Source organism: Pogona vitticeps, chromosome 2 (genome assembly GCF_051106095.1).
Source record: "Pogona vitticeps strain Pit_001003342236 chromosome 2, PviZW2.1, whole genome shotgun sequence".
In the NCBI taxonomy this organism is placed as follows: domain Eukaryota; kingdom Metazoa; phylum Chordata; class Lepidosauria; order Squamata; family Agamidae; genus Pogona; species Pogona vitticeps.
Window position 1 is genome coordinate 53,053,102 of NC_135784.1, and position 8,937 is coordinate 53,062,038.

The 8,937-nt window shown below is 39.6% G+C and overlaps 1 long non-coding RNA gene across 1 annotated transcript in view; it reads right to left on the reverse strand.

Annotated features, from left to right (window-relative positions):
* The window catches only part of LOC144586664 (uncharacterized), a 35,437-nt gene extending 27,259 nt beyond the window's left edge, over positions 1-8,178 (reverse strand). Inside the window, exon 1 of the long non-coding RNA XR_013541608.1 lies at positions 8,074-8,178. This is a non-coding gene — a long non-coding RNA (uncharacterized LOC144586664). The remainder of the gene's footprint in view (positions 1-8,073) is intronic.
* Positions 8,179-8,937: the final 759 nt, after the last annotated feature.

The window sequence follows — 8,937 nt, forward strand, 5'->3', positions numbered from 1 at the left end:
CCCAGACTCTCTCTCACAGGAAGCCAGGCTGACCCCATTTTTGCTGTCCTTTTGAAAGTAGTCAAAGACCCTTCTCTTCAGGCAAGCCCTCCCTCGGTAACCTGTCTGTCACTTTTAGATAGATTGCTATGGATTACTGCTTTGATTGGATTTTTACTAATACAGTATTTGTGTTTTCCATGTCTCAGAACAGCATTTTTTAAAAATGTACACTTATTGCTCTTTGCCTTAATATTGTCTGTTAATATTGTCTGTTAATTGTCATTCATTGTAGTTTTAAATATTGTCTTTTAATGATGTTAACCACTGTTGCATACTCATTGTTTTTAACTTTAAATATTGTCATTCATTGTTGTAAGCCACCTTGCATCTTTTTCAAGGAAAAAGGCAGGGTAGAAATATTTTAATAAATAAATAAAACAAATTTGCTTTGGTGCAGAGTTACACAACTGGTATGCAATGCCTATGCTGGTATGCAACATCAAATGCCTATGCTGAGTTAACTTAGGCCCTGGTCACACAAGGGAAATGTTCTCTATTTCCTCTGATACTTTCCATACCTCTGCTGTACTGAATTGTGGTCACATGGTTTATACAGTGGTGCCTCGCTTTACGATTGCCCCACATTACGACAAAACTGCTTAACGATGATCTTTTTGTGATTGCAATTGCGATCGCAAAATGATGGTCTGAATGGAGAAATTTCGCTTTGCCATGATCGGTTCCCTGCTTCGGGAACCGATTCTTCACAAAATGACTTTTTTTGAACAGCTGATCGGTGGTTTCAAAATGACCGCCGGGTGATTAAAATGGCTCCCTGCTGTGTTTAGGGACTGATTTCTCGCTATACAGGCAGCGAAAATGGCCGCCGTATGGAGGATCTTCACTGGACGGTGAGTTTTTACCCCATTGGAACGCATTGAACGGGTTTCAATGCGTTTCAATGGGGTTTTTATTTTCGCTTTACGATGTTTTCACTTAACGGTGATTTTCCTGGAACGGATTATCATTGTTAAGCAAGGCACCACTGTATTGCAGGACAAATGTCTCAAGAACTTTTAGAATACCGATTTATTTCCTCCTATATGAATCATTATGGCCAGCTATACCATGGTACCAATTTATTTTCTCTCTTGCTTCAAGGAGCAATTTAGCCACTTGATTAATTTTTAAAAAAATTATATTTATCGACACATGAATATATCAGAAACAAGGCTCCCTCTAAAGTGTGTGAAAGCATGAGCAAGTTTGACTCTACCCCCCCCTTTGGACAGCTTTCTTCCTTCCCTGTACACCCACAGTGATAGTTTCCAGCCCCTTTTGTTCTGGTCACAACGGAACCCCACATGGGGGGTGGATGTGCTAGCACACAGGGGTGTGGAAATTGGAGGGAACATTGATCAGTAAGGGGGGTTTGTTTAGGAAAATGTCCCTCTGTTGCATTGGGTGCTCCTGCAGAAATGCATTGCACACAATGGACATGGGATTACCACGCAGCAGTATTGGCGATCATCCCCTCCCAGTGACATTGGCATACCGATGTTTCAACGTAGATTTTTTTTTAAGTATTGCTCGCCAGTAATGTAATGGTGGAGGTTCCCCAGTAACATACTTTTACCAATGTAGTAATGAATCAGGCACGAATTTTTTAAAAAAATTATGTGTGTGCCTCCTTCCTGGCTTTGATTCTAAAAAGAAGTGGGGCACGTCATGCACACAGGCAACCTCGGCAAGGGATGCACCAGTACAACAAAGATACAAAATAACACAACCCTCCTGGTGATGGGAAAATGTTATGTAATTATACTGCTGGCTGGGGAAAATGTTTTGATTTTGACTTTGTGTTGTGTTACCAGAAGGAAAAAAGCAACAAACTAATTGGGGGGATAATTAGAGAACATTCCTCTCATGGGACCAGAGCCTTAAGGAAATTCACAGCTATAATGTATGCTGTTGGAAATCTAGTGACCCTAAGTAATAAGATTCTAATCAATAGACTTTAAAAAAGCAAAAGAAAAAAAAGCAGAGTGTGATGTGGCTGCAAAAAAGGCCAGTGCTATTTTGGGTTCCATTTACAGAAGTATAGTCTTTAAATACTGTGAAGTACTAGATCCCCTCTATTTGGCACTGGTTAGGCCTTATCCTGAGTACAATGTACACTTCTGGACACTGCATTTTAAGGATGCCACAAACTAGAAAAAGTTCAGAGGGCAGCAAGAATGATCAAGGACTGGAAATCAAGCCCTGTGAGGAAAAACTGAAAGAACTGGACATTGAGAAAAGAAGACTGAGGGGAGATATGATAGAACTCTTCAAATACTTGAAATAATGTTATACAAAGAAGGCAGGATCTGTTCTTGATCATCCAAGAGTTCAGGACACGTAATAATGGGCTCATTTTACAGAAAGTCAGATTTCATTTGAATATCAGGAAAAATTTCCTGTAGCGTTCTCCATTTATTAGATCTATGGTTCTTGTTGTATTATGTAATGGTTTATGAATATTCATATTGCTGAGAGGCAGAGTCAAGAGAGATGCTATAAGAGGCGGAGTCAGAGAGTTGGGGAGATTAAGTCAGACTGAGTCAGCAAGAGAAATGTAAGTCAGGCAGTAGAGAAAAGTCAGAGAAAGTAATAGAGTGTGTAGTTTGGGAAATTCTGAGGAATGATTAGCTACTGAAGATATTCATGAATCAATCTATGTAATCAATAAACCAAAGTTTTATTTAAAAGAACTTGCAGTGTGGACCTGAATCTTTCTGAAGTAAATGGTGATTTAGAGATCACCTGGTGGCAGCAGTGTTAACGAGGAGAGTGTTTGCCTTCGTGTGCTCTGAGGCTTGAAGGTCAAGCAAAGGGGCACGAGGGTGGACGCCACACTTCCTGTTAGAGCAGTATGACAATGGGACCAATTGTCTCAGAAAGCGCTTAGTGCTCCAATGCTGAATGCATTCAGAAGAAAATTAGATAACCATCTGTCAGATATATTTTAACTTGGATTCCTGCACTGAGCAAGTGGTTGGACTCAATGGTCTTACAGACCCTTACAATTCAATTATTTTATGATTATATGAATCTGATTACTTTGAAAAACAATGTGTTTGAGACTGTATGATACCCATGTTCAAAGTTTTAATATGCAATGGCTCTTTGACACATGCAAATACTGTAATCTTTGGCTCTGCTGACAATGAGTTATGAATGTGCAGGTGTCCATTTGGGTGGATTATAATAAATCATACAATATTACTATATTCAGTCAATTGAACTGAAGTAGGGGTTAAAATATACAGCCCCTCATGTAAGTGCCAGAACAGAAAATATGACAAAGAGACTGAAGTACCTTTTGTGTAAATTCTGTAGTTTGAAGTGCATGATATAATCAGCTGGGACAATTTTTTAAAAGAAATTGAACACTTCTTCCTCCCTTCCTGCGGTGCGCTCTGTCCCAGCTAATTCCTTTAATTGTCAGGAACCCATGTGGGATACAAGACAGGAGGAGGATAGGTTTCAACACCAAAAGTTGCTGCCACTGGTAAAGTTACCCTGGTGGTGGTGCTTTTTTTTTTTTTGTAATTAAAGACCCTTCACAGGCTCCCAATGATGAAATGGATTCATGGAAGTCTCAGGAAGACAGGTAGATAAAATGCTTAATTTCTGAGAAACTGCCCCAGCTGATGACATCATCATCTATATGCCATGAAACTTACACAAAGAGGATTTCAACTAGAGTAACAAACTGATAAAGGAAAATAGTCAGTTACATAGCCAGATGTCATCCACCTATTGCACTCACTAGAAAAGGAAAAAGAATCGCTGACTAATCTGATCTGAGGGAAATTCCTTTCCATTTTAAACTCTAAGCATAGAAGCAAAACCCATACCAAGAGGTTCTAAAAATCTTTTAGTGATCTTTCACTCATTCTGATACTGAGAACTCTTGCAACGTTTGCATGTCTCAATAGAGTGGAAAAAGGAAAATTAAGATGTTGAGGGACAACAAACTTACTAGCATTAACTGAAATTTTCAGATTCTATAGGGACTAGCTTTATCTGTCTTTTATCACCAAGTAAAAGGAAAATCTTGACAGCTCTAGAAGCTTTTTCATGTAACAATTCCAGATGATTCTATCATGGTTTACATTACTAATTTAGGCATATGTCTTCATTACTGTTTAAATCACTAAGGGTGCAAATCCTATGCACATACCCATTGATTTACTTCCAAATAAACATATAAAGGCATTGTTGAGTGCTTGATTTTTTAAAAGATACTGATTTTCCAAAAACAGACAGTTATTAGCATATGCTAATAATAATAATAACTTTCACTGTTTGTTTGTAGTTTTGAATAAATGCATTCATGTTCTTCTTCTGTCGAATACCTTACTGATATGCTAGGTTTCAACTTAGAAGCACACAGCAATGGGCAGCTAGAAACAGGTTGTGTCTTTTTTTCCCCAGGAAGCTATGGCTACCTGCTCTGTTGCAAGGTTATAAATGCTATTCCAAATCATTGTGTATTATTTGTGTGTCAATATGCTTTCAAACCAAAAAGCCTGCAAGACTTTAGCATTCTGATGCTACATAGCTACATAGATAGTGATTCTGAAGCCCTTAACCATATCAACATAGCTGCCATGAATCCTAAGGATGGCTGTTGTCAAAAAGCCCACTTTTGATGATACAGCTTCCTTGTACAGTGGTGCCTCACTTAACGGGCACCCCGTTTAATGAAGAAATCGCATAGCGATGAAGATTTTGCGATTGCAAAAGCGATCGCATTGCAATGTTTTAAATGAGGAAAAATCGTTTTGCGATGATTGGAACCCTGTTTCGCTTACCGATCATTGCAAAGCGATGATTTTTTTAACAGCTGATCGGCGGTTCCAAAATGGCCACCGGGTAAAAAAATGGCCGCCTGCTGTTTTCTGGGACGGATTCCTTGCTTACTGGGCAGCGAAAATAGCTGCCCTATGGAGGATTTTCGTTTAAAGGTGAGTCTGAAGCCCATAGGAACGCATTGAAGGGTTTTCAATGCATTCCTATGGGCCTTTTAATATCGCATAGCGACGAAATCGCTTTGCAGCGATTTTTGCTGCACCGATTATCGTCGCTATGCAAGGCACCACTGTAATATCTTTTCTTCCACCAACGGACTCAGTGGGCCAAGTAAAGATCACAGCTGTAGCATTATTATTATGTTTCACTACATTCTGTTTCCATAAGGGGAAAGCATTTTCAGTGGATAAGTGAATGTCAAACAGAACCCGAACACAATTATCTCTGTCCCCTTCCACTAACCTCAGCTGGTTTGTTTTTGAGCAATCATCTAAGATGCTGGAAAACCCCGATACATTGCTTTTGCTTTAAACAGAAAGTACCAAAAACTCCACCAGGTTTTGCATTGCAAAGCAGTGGGTAAAGATTTGAGTAAAGCATCATGTCTGTGGCTTTTGTGGGTGGGTGTCTCTCAGAATGACTGCTATCCTCTATCAACAGGGAAATCTGCATGTCATGTCTTAGTAAGACAAGGGAAATCTCTGGTAACTAATACCTTCCCTTCAGTTAACACTCACTACTAACTACATACTCCTAAAGCCTCACTAGCTATTTGACCCAGCACACTAAGGTGCCCTCAAAGAAAAATAAACGGGCAAGGAAGAGAAATTCAGTCCAGTGCTGGTGATGTACATTTCTCAGTGAACAGGCAGGTGGCACCCACTGATTTACTTAATTTATCCAAAAAAATTTATTTTTTTCCTCATGTGAACAAAAACATGTTCATAGCCTTCACAATGGAAAAGACAATAATGTTGGGAAAGGTGTACAGCAGCACAAAAAGAGGAAGACCAAGTACGAAATGGACCAACTCCCTAAAGGAAGCCACAGGCTTGAGTTTACAAGTGCTCAGCAGGGCAATTGAGGACAGAACATGTTGTAGATGGCGCCTTCATAGGGTGGCTATCGTTGTAAGTGATTTTATAGCACGTAACAACAAAACCTTCACAACAGTGGCGGCATTACATCTATTATCATCTTAGCCTTAGTAATACTTTGGATCCCTAATATGAATATCACTGATGTTTGGAAATGTTTCTCATCTGTTCTACATAGTTAAAAATAATCAGTTATTGTAACTCTACTGAGTAATGCAAATACTCAATTCCCTTTTTAAATTATAGTATCCCAAATACTATACAATAGATTTTACTTTCTTGGGCTCCATGATCAGTGCAGATGGTGACAGCAGCCCTGAAATTAAAAGACACCTGCTTCTTGGGAGGAAAGTGATGACAAACCTTGACAGCATCTTAAAAAGCAGAGACATTATCTTGCTGACAAAGGTCCACATAGTGAAAACTATGTTTTTTCCAGTAGTGATGTATGGAAGTGAAAGCTGGACCATAAAGAAGGCTGACCGCTGAAGAATTGATGCTTTTGAATTGTGGTACTGGAGGAGACTCTTGAGAGTCCACTGGACTGCAAGGAGAACAAACCTATCCATTCTAAAGGAAATCAACCCTGAGTGCTCACTGGAACGACAGAGCCTGAAGATGAGGCTCCAATTCTTTGGCCATTGCATGAGAAGAGAAGACTCCCTGGAAAAGACCCTGATGTTAGGAAAGTGTGAGGGCAAGAGGAGAAGGGGACGACAGAGGATGAGATGGTTGGACAGTGTCATCAAAGCAACCAACATGAATTTGACCAAATTCAGGAGGAGCTACTAACCTTGTACAGTGATGCCTCACTTAGCGATGTTAATCCATGCAGCAAAAATCTCTGCTAAGCGATTTCATCGCTAAGCGATATTAAAAAGCCAATAGAAATGCATTAAAATGCCATTAATGTGTTCCTATGGGCTTAAAAACTAACCTTAAGTGAAACTCCTCCATAGGGGCGGCCATTTTCGATGCCTCAAAAGCGAAGCAACACAGCGGGTGGCCATTTTGTTTACCTGGCGGCCATTTTGGAACTGCCGATCAGCTGGCCGAAAATGGGGGCTTTGTGATGATTGCTTCCCTGCGATCATGCAAAGCGAATTTTCCCCATAGGGGCCATCGCTAAGCGATCACAAAAACATCATCGCAAAGCGATTTCTTCGTTAAATGGAGCAATCGCTATGCGAGGCACCCAAAAGCCATGAATCTGGTTAAACAGAAATATCGTAGTTTCTACCTATTGAACTGACAATACCTCTTCCTCATCCACCTGTGTTAAATATCTGGCAGCTCATGTTAATTCTTTCTTCACTCCTTCCTTCCTTATGAAGGAGACTGGTTTTTGTTCTTTTAAAGGCATATCATCATAAATTTGTAAAGCCTTCAAAGTGCCTCAAGGCTCTGTTCGTTTTTAACTGGCCATGCAGTTGCTGACCTGACTGGATGGTTGGCCTGTTTGGATAATCTTTTCCATACTTTCATTCTTATTGGGCCAATAGCATAATGTTACTGTAGATAATATGTAGGTCTTCAGACTCTTTACATGTGGGCCAGCTCTGTAGGGTTAACCAGAAAACAAATCCTAATCTAATACATGACCCCAAATACAGTTAATCCATTGAATCAATGAGAGTTTGGTGGATCAACACTAACATAAGTTCCATTCATTTTGTGAGTCTTTTACAGATGAGTGAGAGTGTTTATTTGGGGAAATGGAAAAATAATTTAATAGTAAATTGAAGGCTGGGGTGGATGTATTTCGACAAGTAATGTTCAAAAGACTTTCACATCCAGCAAATTGCCTGCATTCTCCATCTCTTCTCAGGGCATGCCCGTATAAGAGAAGTTGATGTGCTCTAGTTTGTACTTGACTTGTTCTTATCTTTAGTGCAGTTTATTCTATTTCTCATTTGCGCAATCCTTCACAATGATCAACTCCCCCCCCCACCGCCACAAGAAATGTCCAGACAGGTCTTGGGGTTGTCTCAATTTGTCCCCCTTTCAAATGATAACACTCTCCTTCCCAACCTATTCCCCACCTTTTCTTGTGACCATCATTCAGCAAGCTGCAGAAACTTCACTCTTTTATTTGTTAAATAACGTTACGTAGCAAAACAATATATCCACCTACCATGGTACACATAACACGTAAAAATGTATCTCGTTCCATTCTGTCTCTTGCATATTTCCATCCTTCAGCTGCGTTCCCTCTATGCCCTCTGCCCACTTCAAAGCTGCTCCTTTGCCTGGTGGAGCAAGGAGTAAAATCATACTTTATTTTATAGGAAACTACAAAAATAATGATCCACATTCCATTACAGAGAAATCAAGCAGTAGTGAAAAGTTTACCATCCTATAATGGCCACTCCTATAATAAACATATGGGACCCAAGCTTTTTTGTTTAATCAGGTAAGTCAGGGAGAGGGAAAATACTTTTTAGGACTCTTATACTTACTGTTGTCACTCAGTACACTGCAAGCTACTTTGGACAAAACTATGTGGAAAAAGATGATATTAATAAATGGATGGTTATTATGGCACTTCAAATGTTCCCAGACTGCTGTTCATCTCAGACTTCATCTTTGGCTTTGTTAATGAATGTCAAGAACTAAGGCTTTGAGGAGTCAGTTATTCTGCATTGTTACAGTTAGTCACACCACTTAGAAGCTGTTAGCATTTCTGCATCTGTCCATGAGTAACACACTAGCTAGAAGTGTCAGCTTGTGTTTTGTCAATATATCAGTAGGATACAACATACATTTAAATGAGTACCCCATATACTAGAACCAAACAAGGGAAAGCTATGAAACATGCACAATTGCCACAGGATGCTGCTTATGGACTGAGAGTTGCAAACCAGAAGATGAGAGAAGAATGCAAGGGGGTTATGTCTGTGTTTATTATATGCATACTTCTCTTTCTCACCAAAAATAGCACTCAAGGCAGTGTACAAGCTTCCTAAAAGAATAAAAACAAGTAGAACCAAATTTATCT